The 17,845-nt window shown below is 39.8% G+C and overlaps 1 long non-coding RNA gene across 3 annotated transcripts; it reads left to right on the top strand.

The window, feature by feature from the left end:
- Positions 1-1,978: 1,978 nt before the first annotated feature.
- Positions 1,979-17,353, top strand: LOC114232193 (uncharacterized). Of its 3 annotated transcripts, none has more exons than XR_008557448.1 (6): positions 1,979-2,103; positions 3,955-4,175; positions 6,639-6,810; positions 7,985-8,138; positions 15,603-15,794; positions 16,609-17,353. It is a non-coding gene; the product is annotated as an uncharacterized LOC114232193 (long non-coding RNA). The 3 variants fall into 3 exon arrangements; XR_008557447.1 differs by having other exon boundaries at positions 16,569-17,353; XR_008557449.1 differs by lacking the exons at positions 3,955-4,175; positions 6,639-6,810 and having other exon boundaries at positions 16,569-17,353.
- Positions 17,354-17,845: the final 492 nt, after the last annotated feature.

The following is a 17,845-nucleotide window of genomic DNA, read 5'->3' as shown; positions in this document are numbered from 1 at the left end:
AGCTCTCAGATGATTCATGGGGTTTGTTGTCTAAATGTCTGGCAAATACTCCAGGCCATTGCTACTGGCATGCATGTCTAACAGATGTTAAAAATGAAAGGCTGACAGTTTTTACAGCATAATTAAATCTCTCCTTATTTCTCAAGTGTTATTTAATTTAATTTTAATCAAAAGTAATAACCATCCATACGTGCTGTGATAGTGGCATTGATGTTCCATGTAAGGCATTACCTATTGTGCTTTAGGAAGAAGTCTTGCAATAAGGAAGTCACTTGATAAAGTGGTTTTAATACTTTCAAAACATTTAGAAGCAATGAACATACTCAAGGCAGATAAAGCTTCAGGTTGCCCCATGAAATGTTAAAAAGGCCACGTGGCCAATGCTCCAATATGAGATATTGTGCCAGTGTCCTGCCTTCATAACTAAAATGGGAGGAGAGTTTTTTTCTTAGAAAGACTAGCTTATGAATACACGTACTAGAAAGAGGCGATTTTTATTCATCAAAGCTAATGAAAGTAACTGAACAGATGATCCAAGGCATTGATTGGTCTCTTTGTCTATTAGGATTGTTATGGTAAAAGAGCACAGACTGGGTGGCTTAAAAACAACAAATTTATTTCTCACAGTCTGGAGTGTGGACATTTAAAATCAGAGTGTCCATATGGTCAGCTTCTGTGCCTGGTGATGTTCTGCCTGCTGGTGCATAAATGGCAGTGTTCTTGCTGTGTCCTCTCTTCCAGAAGGGAGAGGGATCTCTCGGGCCTCTTTATAAAGGCACCAACCCCACTCTTAATACGATCACTGAGCGCATAAAGTTCTCAACATATGAAATTTGGGAGGACACAGACATTTAATGTATAGCAGTCACTGAGAAGTCACTGAGTTTAACTTGCAAATATTTATTTCATTGGCTTGGTTATGAGCATGGCTTAAATAGACACAATGCTTAGGATAAAATGGAATCACACATTTCAAAGCTAGAAGGTACATAGAGTATGAGTTGGTCTAACCTTCATATTTTACGAACAAGGAAGGTAGAATCCAGGTGGTGAATTTGATTTACCGTATTTTCCGGCATATAAGACGACTGGGCATATAAGATTTTCCTGGTTAAAAAGTCGTCTTATATGCCGGAAAATAGTGTGTGTGTGTGTGTGTGTGTGTGTGTGTGTGTGTGTGTGTGTGTGTGTGTGTTTGTATACCATATTTTCCAGCGTATAAGACAAATTTTTAACCCAGGAAAATCTTATACGCCCAGTTGTCTTATACGCCGGAAAATACGGTACCCAAGTACCCATGACTAATGAGTTGAAGAAACAGAATCTTGGTGTCATGATTCCAAATCCAGTAGCTCTTTCATCTAACTACATTGTCTTTTCATTAATGATAGTATAAAAATAGTTGGCAACTATGTTATACTTTTCTATGTAAAACTTCCATAATTATGACTTTAAGTAGAGGTAGTCTCCATCTCCCTCTTAAATTGGTTTCTATCTGGCTCACAACTTTATTAGAGTTATTACAGAGGCTATTATACTGGCCATTGTTTGGAATTAATTCATACATTTTAAGTTAATTTAGGCCCAAGTCCGTGGTATAACTTATTTTAACATACCAACAAGAAAGCTGTTGTACTTGAGATAGTTGTTATGTATTGTCTGGCCATAACTATGTTTCATATAATAAATTGTGATAGTCTTGTTGGCTTTTCATTGGTTGACTATAAAGGAAACCCATTTAGGACAAATGTTGACAATACTAGAAAATATCACATGAGTCACTCTTATATAACATAAAATTCTCATGTAATCAAGCCTGAAATGATGGTTGGGCAAGAGGTACTGTAGTTTTGAATCCAATACTAAAGATGTGGAATTTAGAACCTCTTGGTAGAAACAAAAGCTCTGTTACACGGTACTAGAGTGGGGAGCCTAAGCACAGAGCATCTGGCACTTGTGGGAGGCATGATACAAACATCTAAAGACTGCAACATGCAACCCTCATAGTCAGAGTAAATATATAAAGTAGATTCATTTTAAGTGGATATACCTGATAACCTGACACCTGAACTTCTCCCTGAGAACAGATTGGAGTGATTAGAGGTAAAAAACATTGAGCAGTAGCTATATGGGAAATTTTGGGATAGCTTTATTATTTAAGTGGGCAAAAATAAAATTAGGAGTTAGGTAAAAACTGGGAAAGCCTTTGAACAATTCAAAAAGAGGACGGTTAGAGCTATTTTGGGAGGCCAAAATATATTGTTTTGAATGCAGTAATTTGGCCTGGATATGAGAATGTCAACCCTTGAAAGAAAGGATTGGAGTACTTAGTAATTTTTGTGATTTGGTATGGGGCATTGTAATAATAAAAATAAGTAATATTTTATTAATATAATATTAGACATAATATGAGAAAAAACAAAATTAGGAAGTCAAACAGGGAAATAGTCATTAACTAGCACTGTTTTATAAGGAGATAACCTTTTAGGAAAATAGGGACTGTCTAATAGTCATTATAAAAGTTATTCAGAAGGCGTATCTATGACTTAGTATTTAGGAAAATTAAATATATCAGGCTTAGTTATTATAAATCAATAGAGCTACATTTCTAAATTTAGTAGAAATTATACTGGTAAACAAAAATAAAAAATTAAAATTAAAAATATTTAAATCACACAAACACACACACACAGGAAGCAAGCATATTTACTTCCTTGTGACTTCAAATTGAGATGATCAAAATACTCAGTGACTGTTGAATCAAATAGAGTTACTCTCTCAGCAAAAATTGCAGTGTCACTATGTTCCTAATTACATAGCCAATTGACAACTTAGATTATCCTATCTAATAAAAGAGTAATATGCAAATTAACCATCACTCTGATAAACCCACAAGCCACACCCAACAGCCAATCAGGAGAGAGTATGCAAATTAATCCAACCAAGATGGCTGTGGCCACGGAGCGAGCAGGAGGCTTGGGTTTCTCTGGCAATGGAGGAAGCCAAGCTTTCCGCACATCCTGGTGGGCCCAGGCCTCCACTCAAGGCTACAAAGTTTCAATTATAGAAGATAAATAAATCCCAACAAAAATGGTGGCAACCATGGAGCAAGCAGGAGGCTTGGCTCCACTCCAGGCTACAAAGTTTCAATTATAGAAGATAAATAAATCCCAGATACCAGGGCATCCGCTTAGGTCGACAGGGGGCATGGCCAGCATGCAAATCACCACAGGCCCCTCGCCCAGGCCACCCCATGCCTCAAGGGAACCCACACCCTGATCCAGGACACACTTCAGGGCAAACCAGCCAGCCCCCACCCATGCACCAGGCTTCTATTCTATCTAATAAAAGAGTAATATGCAAATTGACCATCACTCCAACACACAAGATGGCTGCCCCTATGTGGTCAAAGTTTCTACCCCCATGTGGACACAAGATGGCTGCCACAAGATGGCCAGCAGGGTAGGGCAGTTGGGAGGGGCCAGGCCTGCAAGGGAGGGCAGTTGGGGGCGACCGGGCCTACAGGGAAGGGCAGTTGGTGGGACCCAGGCCTGCAGGAAAGGGCAGTTAGGGGCAATCAGGCTGGCAGGGGAGTGGTTAGTTGATGGAAACAAATCAGTTTCACTAAAAAGAGAGATGTTGACAGGAAGCCAGGAAGGCTGGTCAACAACCTTAATTGCTCTAACCACTCACCCTTTAGTTGAGATATTGTTAGCTGAAGCAGCTTCCACCTTGGTTTGTCCCATCAAGTTTTTGTTATTTCCTGCCTAAGGGCTACATGTATATTTCTGTTTATCTTGCCTAAGATGTTTTTCCCCAAAGCCTCAATAAAAGGGATGGCAGAGCCAGAGCAGTCAGTAGTTCTCCCACTAGAGGTGGACTACCGCCTGGCCCCCCATTTTGCCAAATTGAATTTCTTCAGTCTCCATTCATTTGTGTGCAGCCCTTCTTCAGAACCCGAACCCTGAACTGGAACCCTGGACCACGCGGGACGTGGAAAGGGATTCCTACATTCTGGCGCCTACCGAGGGACTTCTGGAGGAGAAGGTATTTTTCGCCTAAGAGCGAAGGAAGGAAAAAGTACACCGAGGAAAGGTGTGGAAAATTCACTGGAAAAAAGGTGAGGGAAGTTCACCGCACACAAAAGCCCACGGCCAGCTGCAGAGTCGCGAACTGTAAGTAGGGTGGGAACATCTTTTTTAGCCAGGCTAATGGGGAAGAATTAGGTTATAAATATAAAGAAAACTTTATTATAGACTTTTGTTTTGCATGCTTAAAGAATGTGGTTTCTTGTTCAGATTGGAATCTTGATTGATATTTGGAGTCTGAAGTCTATAAAGGGAAGTGGGACTCCACTGTTGAAACCGCTTCTGATGTGGAGAAATTCAAAGGTGGCAGAAGAGGGCAAGGCTATCTGCTCTCCTGCAATGAGATTACTTAGGGTTTCATTTAAAAATTAAAAAAGAATTCGCAGAGAGATGCAAGTCTTGGCCAAACTGGGTGTTAGTTATTACTTTGGAAAGCGAAAAAGAAAAAATTTGAGATCTGTCTTTATCTTTTAAGCATGAAAAGAAACCAGGCCAGATCTGTTGCTGATGCTTCCCCCAAAGCAAGCAGGATGTGGGGAAAGGGAGACACGTGGAGATCCAATATGGAAGCCCACTCTCCCAGTATGCTAAGGAATGTGGTAATTTGCATTTGAATGGCTACAAACTTCTTCCAAACTCCTGTGGCAGTAAAACATTTTTTTGGAAGTTTGCTTAATTATATAAATAATAAAGTTAAAGGTTTAGATATTTTGAAATGAAAAAATGCTAAATATATTTGACTGTCCAGCTCTGAAAAGTTTAAATTTGATATAAGATAATTATAAAAATATTATAATCTTTAAATCATATATGGATATATATATATATATGATGGGTTTTTTTCCATGTTAAAATTTTAAGGTCTTAACAGAGATGATTCTCGGAAAGCTCCAAGGGCCCGGAGTAATACAAGAAATTTATCCTCTCTTCTTAAAGGAAATCTTTTTTAAAAAGATCTAATATACTTGAAATTGCATGGAAAGCCTTATCAAATAAAAATTAATAAATATATTTTTAATGTTATGAAGGATTTTGGCCCCAAAAAGTGCAAAACGAAGTAACTAAATATTTCTTTCAGTTTAAAATTGAATTGTCTTGGCCTAGAGCAAAGAAAATCCTTACATGATATTTTTTCTACAATGTTATTATAGTTTTTGGTATTTTATAACAGCATATACCAAACAAACTTACAAACTAATTCTTTGAATGTTTGGCAGCAATTTTAAAGCACATGAAAGGATTTAATTCCTTCCACTATGTGGAAGGCCCCCTGGGAAGGCACTTGAGCATTCTATATTGGCCCTTCTTGCTCTTTTTGCCAAGAGGGACCCTCTTCTCACCATCCAATTGCCCACAGCTGTTGCCTGAGCTCTCTGTTCCTGCTGAGGTTGAAGCCTCGTAGTGGCTGGTACCATGGATCTGTCTCTCACACAATAGCGTGAGCTGGGCCCTCCCTCGGGAAGAAACCTTGGTTCCCCAAGATATGTGATCAATGCCAGGGCCCTGCCAGCAGGCGAGGGGATCCCAAGGCAGGTGCTGGGCATGGAGGCCATAGGGGCATAGGCTACCAAGGAGACAAAACTGAACCTCACATCACCCTGCTTGGCCCCGGAGGATGGCTGGTTAGTCAAAGACGGGTAAGATTCCTCAAGGGAGGAACAACCTAAGACAGGCACAGTCGCAGAGGGGCCATCAGGAGAGAACTTGGGGGTCAACAGAGGTGGGGCACAGATCCTCACCCCCCCAACATTGCAGGGGCTTGAACACTCGCCCCTTCTGAGGGAGGTCTCCTGTCCATGGATGCTTCGCGCTTCCCATGTCCAGCTCAGATCGGGACCCAGGTGGCCGACAGAGACTTATCGGGACCCAGGTGGCCAACAAAGACTTGTCCAGCTCAAATCAGGACCCAGGCAACAGAGACTTGGCTGACAGTAGCAGCCCTATATCTAAATCCAGTCTAATACCAGGAATGCTTAGAGCCTTCTCAAGGATGCAAATAATCCTTTGCATTAATATTTACAGGGTAAATGAAGATTATTATTAGAGTATTAAATTTGACAGTAAAATAGTCAAATTTTCAGATTAATTTAAATTGGCTAATTGAAATAAGTAAATATTCAAGAAAAATTATACTGGACAAAAAGCTGTTTCTACAGTATTAACTAAAAATTCTTTTGGTAGTTCATTTCATGGTAACATTGCTTAACATGCAATGAACCTAAAACAGTCATATTTTTGTACAAAAAATTAAAATTTAAAGTGATCAAAAATGCATTATAAAAATTTTCCAAAAGCCTCCTAATAATTAAATAAAAAAGGAGGGATAGTGGAAAAATATTATGTAAGGAAAAATATCCAAAAATTTTTTTTCTTTGAAAACTAATTTTCATTTGTAATACTAAGGGCAGGACACCTATGAAAAAACACACATGGTGTCAGAATAAGCCAAAGGAAAATCATTTGGGCTCAAATAAAAAGGATCCCAAGTAAAATTTATAGAAAAGATTCCTTTATTAACTTTTGGTCGAGAATATGTTTGTATATTTTCAGAAAACAACTCCAAGACCATGTGGATTCCTGCAACAGAGAGAAATTGAAAGGACTGCTCCAGCCATGAAGACAGAAGAGAAGCAGTCCAGAGATGGAGGGCACTGACGACACCTTGCCGTGCTGGCTGTCAGCGGCTGTGCGTCGCTGCGGTTTGCCCAGGACCGGACTGGAGGTCGGGCCTGCATTGCCGCCGTTTGTCCACCATCCAGATACCATTGCTGACATGTTCTCAAAAAACTGTTGGACATTGAAACTGGGATTCAAAAACTGTTGGCCCAGAAAGAAACTTACTGCAGACTGATTTCATTTGAACTCTCAGCATAGCCATTGTTGCTTGTCTCATTTTTTGTTCTTATATGTTTATTTCTCATCTGCATATGCAAGATTTTTTAAGGAAAGAAAACGGGGGAGATGCCGGAAACAAATCAGTTTCACTAAAAAGAGAGATGTTGACAGGAAGCCAGGAAGGCTGGTCAACAACCTTCCTGCTCTAACCACTCACCCTTTAGTTGAGATATTCAGCCACATTAATTGCTCTAACCACTCACCCTTTAGTTGAGATATTGTTAGCTGAAGCAGCTTCCACCTTGGTTTGTCCCATTAAGTTTTTGTTATTTCCTGCCTAAGGGCTACATGTATATTTCTGTTTATCCTGGCTAAGATGTTTTCCCCAAAGCCTCAATAAAAGGGATGGCAGAGCCAGAGCAGTCAGTAGTTCTCCCACTAGAGGTGGACTACCGCCTGGCCCCCCATTTCGCCAAATTGAATTTCTTCAGTCTCCATTCATTTGTGTGCGGCCCTTCTCCAGAACTCGAACCCTGAACCGGAACCCTGGACCACGCAGGACGTGAAAAGGGATTCCTACAGTTAGGGGGTGATCAGGCTTGCAAGAAAAAGTGGTTAGGGGCAATCAGGAAGGCAGGTAGGTGTGCAGTTGGGAGCCAGCAGTCCTGGATTGTGAGAGGGCAGTCAGACATCCCTCGAGGGGTCTCATATTTGAGAGGTTGCAGGCTGGGCTGAGGGGCACACAACCCCGTTCACGAATTTCGTGCACTGGGCCTCTAGTTGTAAATAACATTATATAGATATAGAGTAAGAAAAGAAGAGGATGACATAAGCTTTTTCTTGGGAGGAGATTTGGAGAGGAATTTAAGAAGGATGGAGCCACAAAAAGTAAGCCATAAATAAAGGGAATTTTATGTTAAGGCTGGTGTGTGTGGGGGGCGTGTTAAATTTATTCTGTATGCCTGAGGCAAATTCTGGTACCAGATATTTTTTCTTTTATTTCACCTACTAACCATTTTTCTTCATTTGTGTGATCAATAATTCATTCTATTTTTTTGCAGCACTATTCAGAAAGGAACTCCAAGACTACAAAGTGGAGGAAGCTCTTTCTCTGAGTGGCCTGTTAAAATGATGAGATTAGACCTACTGATGTGGCTCATGTCTTTGCTCTTTCTGTCATTTTTATGATGGATGGATTGCACCAAGTTAGAGGAGGTATGAGAGAAGAATAAGGAGCAAATGATGGATTTAACATACTTAGATCAGTGATTTCTCAACCAGTGTGCCCCAGGAATTTTTAAAACATGCAATACCTGATAGTTTAGTGAGGGACACTAACCATTTTTGCCTTAGATTGTCAAATAAAAAAATGACAACAAGCAACAAAATGATAGCCATCTGGTATAAATGACTTAAAATTATATCTATTTTTTTGTCAGATCGGCAAAAAAATATATTTTTTGGTGTGCCGTAGAAATTTAGTAATTAGTTTATGTGTGCCATGAGATGCAAAGGGTTGAAAATTGCTGACATAGTCTATATTAATATTGAAAAACAGTTAAAATCAATATAGTAAAGACATATCCTATCTGATAAAAGAACAATATGCAAATTAACCATCACTCCGCTATACCCACAAACCACACTCACCAGCCAATCAGGAGAGAGTATGCAAAATTAACCCAAAGAAGATGGCTGCAGCCACGGAGCAAGCAGGAGGCTTGGGTTTCCCTGGCAATGGAGGAAGCCAAACTTTCTGCACACCCTGGCCGGCCCAGGCCTCCGCTCAAGGCTACAAAGTTTCAATTATAGAAGATAAATAAATCCCAGATACCAGGGCATCCGCTTGGGTTGCCGCGGGACATGGCCGGCCTGCAAACCACCACAGGCCCCTCACCCAGGCCGCCCCACGCCCCATGGGAACCCCCACCCTGATCCAGGACACCCTTCAGGGCAAACTAGCCTGCCCCCACCCATGCACCAGGCCTCTATCCTACCTAATAAAAGAGTAATATGCAAATTGACCGTCACTCCAACACACAAGATGGCTTCCCCCATGTGGTCAAAGATAGCTGCCCCCATGTGGAAACAAGATGGCCGCCACAAGATGGCCAGCAGGGGAGGGCAGTTGTGGGGACTAGGCCTGCAGGGGAGGGCAGTTAGGGCAAACATGCTGGCAGGGGAGCAGTTAGGCATCAATCTGGCTGGCAGGGGAGTGTTTAAGGGGTGATCAGGCTGGCAGGCAGAAGCAGTTAGGGGCAATCAGGAAGGCAGGCAGGCGAGCAGTTGGGAGCCAGCAGTCCTAGATTGTGAGAGGGATGTCCGACTGCCCATTTAGGCCCGATCCTACTGGGATTGTGCCTAAACAGGCCATCGGACTTCCTTCAAGGGGTCCCAGATTGGAGAGGGTGCAGGCTGGGCTGAGGGACACACACCCCCGTGCACGAATTTCCTGCACTGGACCTCAAGTCCTATATAATAAAAGCCTAATATGCTAAGTGTCCAGTCGACTGGTCACTGCTAAAAGCCTAAGTGTCCGGTCGACCGGTCGGCTCTTCAACCAATCAAAGCATAATATGCTAATGATATGCTAAGGCCAGTCAACCACTTGCTATGATGTGCACTAACCACCAGGGGGTAGACGCTTGGACCTGTAGGTTATCTTGCTGTTGGGAATGGCTGATCAGGACTTAGCGAGATGGGCCAGACACACCCTGGAGCCCTCCTTTGGTCCCTCCCTGGCCCCAATCATGCTCCAGTGGGGTCACTCAGCCTGGTCTGCACCCTCCCGCAATCTGGGACCCCTCAGGGGATATTGGAGAGCTGGTTTCAGCCCAATCCCACAGGCCAGGACTAGGGACCCCCCTGGTGCACGAATTCGTGCACCAGGCCTCTAGTTACTTGATAATAAGATTTGCTACATATAAAAAGTTTTAAAATGATGAAGAATTACTGATATAAAAATATGAGGAGAAAATTATTTTAAAAATTTTGCACACCCCAACAAATTAACAAGTGACAAGTGCTGGCAAGGATGCAGAGAGAAGGGAACCCTCGTGCATGCTGGTGGGAATGCAGACTGGTGCTGCCACTGTGGAAGACAGTATGGAGTTTCCTCAAAAAGTTAAAAATGGAACTCCCATTTGACCCAGTAATCCCACTTCTAGGAATATATCCCAAGAAACCAGAGACATCAGTCAGAAAGGATATATTTGTGGAATATGATGAACAGCAAAAACTGATGAACAAAAATATATCCAGAGACATAGAAACATCGAACAGACTGTCCAACCTCAGAGGGAAGGCAGGGGAGAGTGTGTGTGTTGGGGGAGGGTAAGAGATCAACCAAAGGGCTTGAATACATGCATATAAGCATAGCCAATGGACACAGAGAGTAGGGGTGTTAGGGCATATGTTGGGGGGGTTGTCAGCAGCAGGGGTGGAGGTTAATGGGGGAAAAAGGAGACATATGCAATACTTAGACAATAATTTAAATTTTTAAAAATATAAAAAATGAAACTTGCACATTCACTGTATTAGTTTTATATCACTGTTTGTCAAATTATCCAGAAATTTAGTGCCATAAACAACAAATATGTATTATCTCATAGTTTCTATGGATGAGGAATCTGGTCATGGCTTAGTTGTGTGCTTTTGGCTCAAGGTTTCTCATGAATTCACAGCCATGAGGATTTGAATGTTCAGATGGATTTGTGGAAGGAGTGGCTTCTAAGCTCATTCACATGATTGTTGGCCACCCTCATTGTTGGCTTTCACTGCATGGATCTTTTCAGAGAGGTGCCTCATAATATGGCAGTTGGCTTCTCCCAGCATAAGAGAGCAATGAAGGGGAAAGCATCCAACACAGAAGTCATAGTCTTTTCAACCTAATCTTGGAAGTGACATTCTATCATACCTGTCTACTATATTCTACTCTATTCCTGATATGTGGCCCATTATTCGATTCTTACTACAACCTTATATGGTAAATATATCAACTGTCCTTGTTTTATAGATGTGCAATGGAAAGCAAACCCTGAATAATTTAGGTTTGTACCCAGGTTGTACAGATTTTGAGTAGCAAAATCAGGATTCAAATCTAGTCAGTGGATGCAGAGCCTGTGGCTTAAAAGCCATGTTATACAGCATCTGCGTATCTTAGTGTTCAAAATGTAACACAGACGATAGGTGTTCTTAACGGCGTGGAAAAAAGGCCATTTATTTGTTTTAATTAAAACGTTCCAACATGAGAACATCTTCAAGATCTATGTTTAAAGAGAAGTAATAAACTTAAATATTTGCCAGGAAAGAGTAAGAAATGTTATTCACAGTTTAATTTTGGTCAGTGAAGTGTTAGTTTTTCAAATTCATAGAAGGAATGGGACATGTAGGTTGTATTAACACAGGATATAATGGAAGATGTAGAAAGCCTGATATCACAGATTAGCAGCCAATGGTTGGATATACTTTAGCAAGAGAGGTGGGAAGGACAAATTCAGTCTGTCTTGCATATATTCTGATAAATGTTTCAGCTCCTCAAGATCTGATGAGTGTATTTTTTCTCTGAATATTTTATCTTATATGTTACTATATTCCCCATTTCAACTATGCCATATCCAAGCTCATATTTTCCAGGTCAGAAATCATTCTGCATGATGAATTTTGGCTGTGGAAGTTTAGTTACTTTCCTTTTTTTTTTTAAAAATGTGCTTTGGTGAGTGTAGCAGAGATTCAACAGCACATGGTAAATTTACTGGGTTGAATAAATGAGAATAAAGTTCATTTACTTTATTTTATTTTACTTCCTAGTGCAAACCATGCTGAATAAAACTAGCACTCAATTGGTAGTAACTAGAGCTCAGTACTACCTTAGCTATACAACCAGTTAATTGAACCTCAATTAAGACTACAACCTCAATTTTGTAGTGTGTAAAAGGAGGCATCAAAATAGACATGACCTTAAGTTTCTCTTAGGTTTACTGTTCTCTGATTTTATTAGTTTTCATTTCTCACATACTGACCTTTTCACTTCATTCAAACTTTTTTCATTTTCTGATCTTTCCAATTATTATTTTGAAAGATTTTTAGGAAAATTTGATGAGGCACATCTGATCATTACTTTTATTAGTAGTAGTAAGAGTATTTTCCAAGATTCATTTGGAAATGATTTTCACATAGTCATTTCTTCCAATAAACATTGAACTTCCATTGGTGATGGAAAAACCATGCCCATCTATATAATAAAAGGGTAATATGCTAATTAGACCAGACATCATCCAGATGTCCTTCCGGACAAAGCCATGGTGGCAGGGACCGAGGCAGAGGTGATTAGGGGTGATCAAGCCATCAGGGAAGGGTAGTTAGGCATGACCAGGCCATCAGAGGTGGGCAGTTAGAAGCAACCAGGCTGGCAGGGGAGGGCAGTCAGGGATGGTCAAGTCACCAGGGGAGCAGTTAGGGTCATCAAAGATTAAAGGAATTTCTCAGCAACTGCCAATAATTCTTTATCTTAACCTTTTGCACTTGGATGTCGAGTGTGACTCGACACGGTTAGCATCGGTAGCAGCTCGTATGTTGAATTGTATTGAATGTATCAATAATTTGAAATATAAAAAAATCCAAATAAATAAGTTTGTATGAAAAGAAACTCCAGTTTTTTATTCTACTGCCGTGCTTTGTAAAATCTGGGGTATTTAAAAAATTAAATCCCGAGTAGAATAAAGGAATTGAGAAAAAAGTAAGCGAGTGCAAAGGGTTAAAAAATCTTTTTCTTAAAAAATAAAAATAAATAAAAATAAAAATTGAAAAAATAAATAAAATAAAAACAGTAGATGCTAGACCAATACTGAATCTTCCCCCTAAGAAACCAGGAGGTGGGGGAAGGGAGACACGTTGCAATCCAATATGGACGCCACTCCCCAAGAAAGCCACTTTGAAAGGCCTCATCTTTGCCATCTTTATTTATTTTCCAGCTAATGACTTAAAGCTTTTACGAATTCATAAATGCATCTGGGATTTCTGTGCACATGTAGAGGGAAAAGGCCAGTTTAAAAATGAGTGCGCATAGTTTTGAGCTGAACTTGACCTTTTGCTGTGTACAAAATAAAAACCCGAGACTTTTTTTTTCTAAGAAAAATGGCGGATTTGACCAAAAGGAAAGAACGCAGGCTAGTTCCAGCAGCAGATTGGCATTTCCATAATAAAGAGTAGTTTTAAAATGCTAATGAAAGGTGTTAAAAATTTAACCTTTAAGGTCTTCAAGACAGAATTTATCCAAAGTAAATGCCTTAAAATAATTGGAATTGGATTTGAAACTCAAAAATTGTTGAAAAACATATTATGAAGTAGCCTAGATAAAGACTGGCTATTGAACTGCTAATATTTGAATTGCAAGCTCTGAAAATTTAGAGTGCAAATTGAATTGAAAAAAAAATTATGTAAAAGTGGTAATAATACCTAAAATATAAAAATGTGTTTTTGAGAAAGTAAAATGTTTTCTCTTAAATAATTAGAAATTCAAAATATGTTACTTCTTGGTCTGATTTTAAAAAGAGAATTCTGTGATACAGTTTAAATTTAATTGATATTCTTTAAGGTAATTTAAGTATATAATCTTTAAATCATATATATTATATGTTTGATTTTTCAAGTGTATTTCAAGGTTTTGAGAGTAGCTTTTGGACATTTCATTGGGCCCTGAAATGTATTTCAAAAGTCTATTCTCTCTTAAAAGAAATATTTTTTAATTAAACCGATTGATACTTGAAATCTCATGAAAAGCTTTATCAAATAAAAATTAATTAATGTATTTTACTTATATACATATATATTAAATGTTATGAAAGTTTTCACTTGTAAGAAAGACAAAAACAATATATTTCTTAAATATAGCCAAAATTTTCAACAGCAGTACAATTTCAAGAAAGACAAAAGCCTCAAGCAGCCTGCATTTTTGATTTGGCTGGAGGTGGGACACTGTTTATGCTTTTAGATCAGACCAATAAAGTATCAAATAAGTTTACTGAATAAGTTTCTTTGCTTTTTTAAATAAAGACACCTACTTAAGTTACCCTATAAATTGGATTTTTAAAATATAATCAATGTCTCATAAATTAAGTTACATGAGAAGCCATTGTTTTTATAAGTAATTGAATCCTGACTCGTAGCAGCCTGCATTCTTAATTAAGCTAGAGGCAGGGCAACATATGCCACTTGTGAGACAGCCGCCATCTTGCCTGCCCCTCTGGCCATGTGGCTTTTGGCCACCATCTTGAAATAACAAAGGCCAGTCCCCTGCTTTTAAATAAGCCATTGTCTTTGTAAGCAATGTAAATGAGTCTTCTAAAAGGGTTACTGAAACCTTCCCATGATCCTTCTGTATATGCAAATAAACCTAAGAGGATACTTTAAAAATATAGTTATAAATTTAATAAAAAGGAGAAAATTTTTAAATTTTGAATTCTCTTTCACTAATATTTACAGGGTAAACTAAGATTGTTATTAAAATGTTAAATCTGAAAGTAAATTAGTAGTCACCCTTACTGTAAGAGTGTTTGTAATATAGCTAGCTAGTCACCTGAGGCTTACCTTTCAAGCTGCAACCATACAGGTTGCTTATTGTAAAAAGAAAGACAAAGATTCTTAAATGAAACTCTCTGTAGCCTGAAAATTATTTTGGAAGAAAATGGAGATTTTCTTCAAATATCATAGAGAGTATAATTGATAACCAATGCATTAGGCCTCAGAAGGTGGAGATAAGAAAAGATTAAATGACTTTTAGAAATTATTAGACTTTAACTGGTTTAAACCTTTTCTATACAAAAAAGAAATTGATAGCCATTTTGAGATTGAATTGCCATGGCATAAAACAAAGAATATTCTTACATGATATTCTACAATTTCATTATAATTTTTGATATTTTATAGCAGGATATTGTACAATTATCCCAAACTTACAAACTAATTCTTTGAAGGTTTCGCAGCAATTTAAAAAGGACATGAAATGACTTAATCCCTTCCACGGTGTGGAAGACCCTTTGGGAAGGCATTTGAGCATTATATATTGTCTCCTCTTGCCCTTTTTGCTAAGAGGGACCCTCTTATCACAATCCAATTGCCCACAGCTGTTACCTGAGTTTTCAGTTCATGCTGAGGTTGAAACCTCGTGGTAGCTGGTACATAAATCTGTCTCTCACACAATGGTGTGAGCTGGGCCCTCCATGGAGAAGAAACTTGGGTTCCCCAAGATATGTGATCAGTACCAGGACCCCGCCAGCCGGCGAGGGGATCCCAAGGCAGGTGCTGGGCGTGGAGGCCATGGGGTCATAGGCTACTAAGGAGACAAAACTGAACCTCACATCACCCTGCTTATAAAAATTTTCCAAAAGCCTCCTAATAATTAAATAAAAATAAGGGGGGACAGTGGAGTAATATTCTGTAAGGAAAAATATCCTGAAAGTAAATTACATCTAGAAATTTTTTACTTTGAAAATTAATTTTTATTTGTAATGCAAACAGCAAGATACCCATGAAAAACACACATGGTGTCAAAATAAACCAAAGGAAAATTGTTTGGGCAAAAATCAAAAGGATCCCAAGTCTAATTTATAGAAAAAGAGTTTCTTATTAACCTTTGGTCGAGAATATTTTTATATTTATAAAATATGTTTATATTTCCAGAAAACTCCAAAGCCCATATGGATTCCTGCAACAACGGATCCCAGAGAGACCTGATAGGACTACTGCAGCCACATAATAAGCAGTGACCCCCGCGAACAGAGGAGAAATAGTCCAGAAATAAAAATAGTGAAGATGCCTTGCCATGCTAGCAGTCAGCACCTGTGCATTGCTGCAGGTTGACCAGGACCAAGGGTAAGGAAGGTCGGTGTGCACACTTACAGACCATGTGTGCACACCCTTCTGCATAGAAGACAATGTTTGATGTTTTGTGTTTTTACCAGGACCCCTGACTTGAGGGTCTTGCTTTATTTCTAACACAGGGAATAGTATTAACTGCCACATTAAAAGAAATGTTATACCTCAGGCATTAACCATTTTTACAGATGGATCCAGTTCTGGAAAGGCTAGATCTACTGCAGCAGGGGAGCAAATTTTCTTCCAACTTTTTATATTTCAGTAGAAATACAAGCTCTTATTTATGCCTTAACAGATTTTGCTACAGAGCCCATCAACCTATAGTAATACTGCTTATGTGGTAAGTATGGCAAAAATTATTGAAACAGCTACTATAGGGCACACTAACTCAGTGGAACTTTACATTTAATTTTCAGCCTTTAAAATGTTATTAGAGAAGGGCAATTTCCATGTTTTATTGGAAACAATGTTCTCAGTGTGTTATCCACCTCTCTGTACCAACTTTAGGAGGTAAATCCCCAAGGACTTAAACCTAATCAAATAGACAAAATGGATGTCACTCAATTGTAGAAAGAGCCAATTGTACTCTTAAAATCATTTATTAAAACAAAAAGGGGGAGATAGGTGTTATGTGTCACCTCTAAAGAGGCTCAGTCATGCTTTTTATACTTTAAAATTTTTTTAATTGTAATGCAAAGGATTGTACAGCAGGTTAAAGGCATCAGGCCTCCTGTACAATAGCCTCCACTGAGTCAGCTTTATCAAATTCAGTAATAATGTGGGGAAGAGGTTGTGTTTTATATCTTTCCAGAAGGAGCAATGCAGCCAATTCGGGTGCCAGAGCGTTACATCCGTCACCACAATGGACTCAGAGAAGCTCCTGTGTCCCTTCACTCAAAGGACTGAGAGCTGCCCTGATGACAGCAAAGCGGGGGAAGAAGAAAACTGAAAGCTACACAAGGGACTGAGGTGCCAACATGGAGTCGTCTGAAGAAAACGACTGAAGCACAGGAGATTGTGGAAAAGCAAGAAGTTGAGGCTACTTCTTCAACCATGTTCCTGCTCATGCTAGCATCTGTTAGCTGCCAGTCTTCTGCAAAGTCTTGCGCAGCCAAGTCCAAGGACTCTGAGTAAATATACACCAGCAGCAAGAGAGACTTTCTTTCATTTAGTAGCAAAAAATGTTAACCTGTCCATAGTTCTGATTTGTCTCATTGTTGTTTTGCATTGGCATTGTTTGCAATTGTGTTAATATTAGAGCTTTATTCTTAATGTTTAAATTTTACTTTTATTATAGTAGCTTAAAAACAAAAGAAAGAGTGAGATGTAGAGGGCCGCCTGGGAGGCACCTGGGCATTTCCTTAATTATCATCAGTTGAACTCAGGGCATAGGCGGAGTCACACCCTGGGAACATGCTTCCCCAATGAGGCTGGACATGTTAATCAGTTCTGACTTCATAGCAGCCCAGGTGTCAGCAGGAGCAGGTCTAGATATGTAAATCCAGTAATGCTAGGGCCTACTTAAGAATGCAAATAAGCTCCTTTGATCCTAAGTTTTGGTGTTACTTCCTGGATTTTTGGGATATAAGATAAACCTGCTGTGTGGCTCAGGGTTGCCGTCACGCTGCCTCTCCATCAGAGAGGAAAGATGGCATCCCACCCAGCCCCAGCTTCATGAATCTATTTTTGCGTCTTGTTTTCTTTATTTCTATTATTTCTCAATCCCTGGCCGCCTCCATTTAGAACCGGTTCGTTCATCTCTCTTTCCGAGCTGGACGCGGAAAAGGGAGATCCCTGCAGCATCAGGCCCCTGCAGGAGGCGGGGTTTCCATAACGTAAGATGGCACCCACAGTGGAGGCCGAGTTCCCGTAACAAGCCTTAACAAGCAATCAGCAGGGACCTGAGGCTTCGTGGCACTGGATTGGGGCAGGGGACCTGAGTCTGCATCCCCCACCTGGTGGGGCTTGACATGGGACCTCAGGCCATGCCACCCGCCCCAGCACCATGCCGGGGGACCTCAGGCCAGAACCCCTGCCCAGCAGGGCTT

Source organism: Eptesicus fuscus, chromosome 11 (assembly GCF_027574615.1).
Source record: "Eptesicus fuscus isolate TK198812 chromosome 11, DD_ASM_mEF_20220401, whole genome shotgun sequence".
Taxonomy (NCBI): Eukaryota; Metazoa; Chordata; class Mammalia; order Chiroptera; family Vespertilionidae; genus Eptesicus; species Eptesicus fuscus.
The sequence above is the reverse complement of the archived record's forward strand: the minus strand, read 5'-3'. Positions and strand labels throughout refer to the sequence as shown.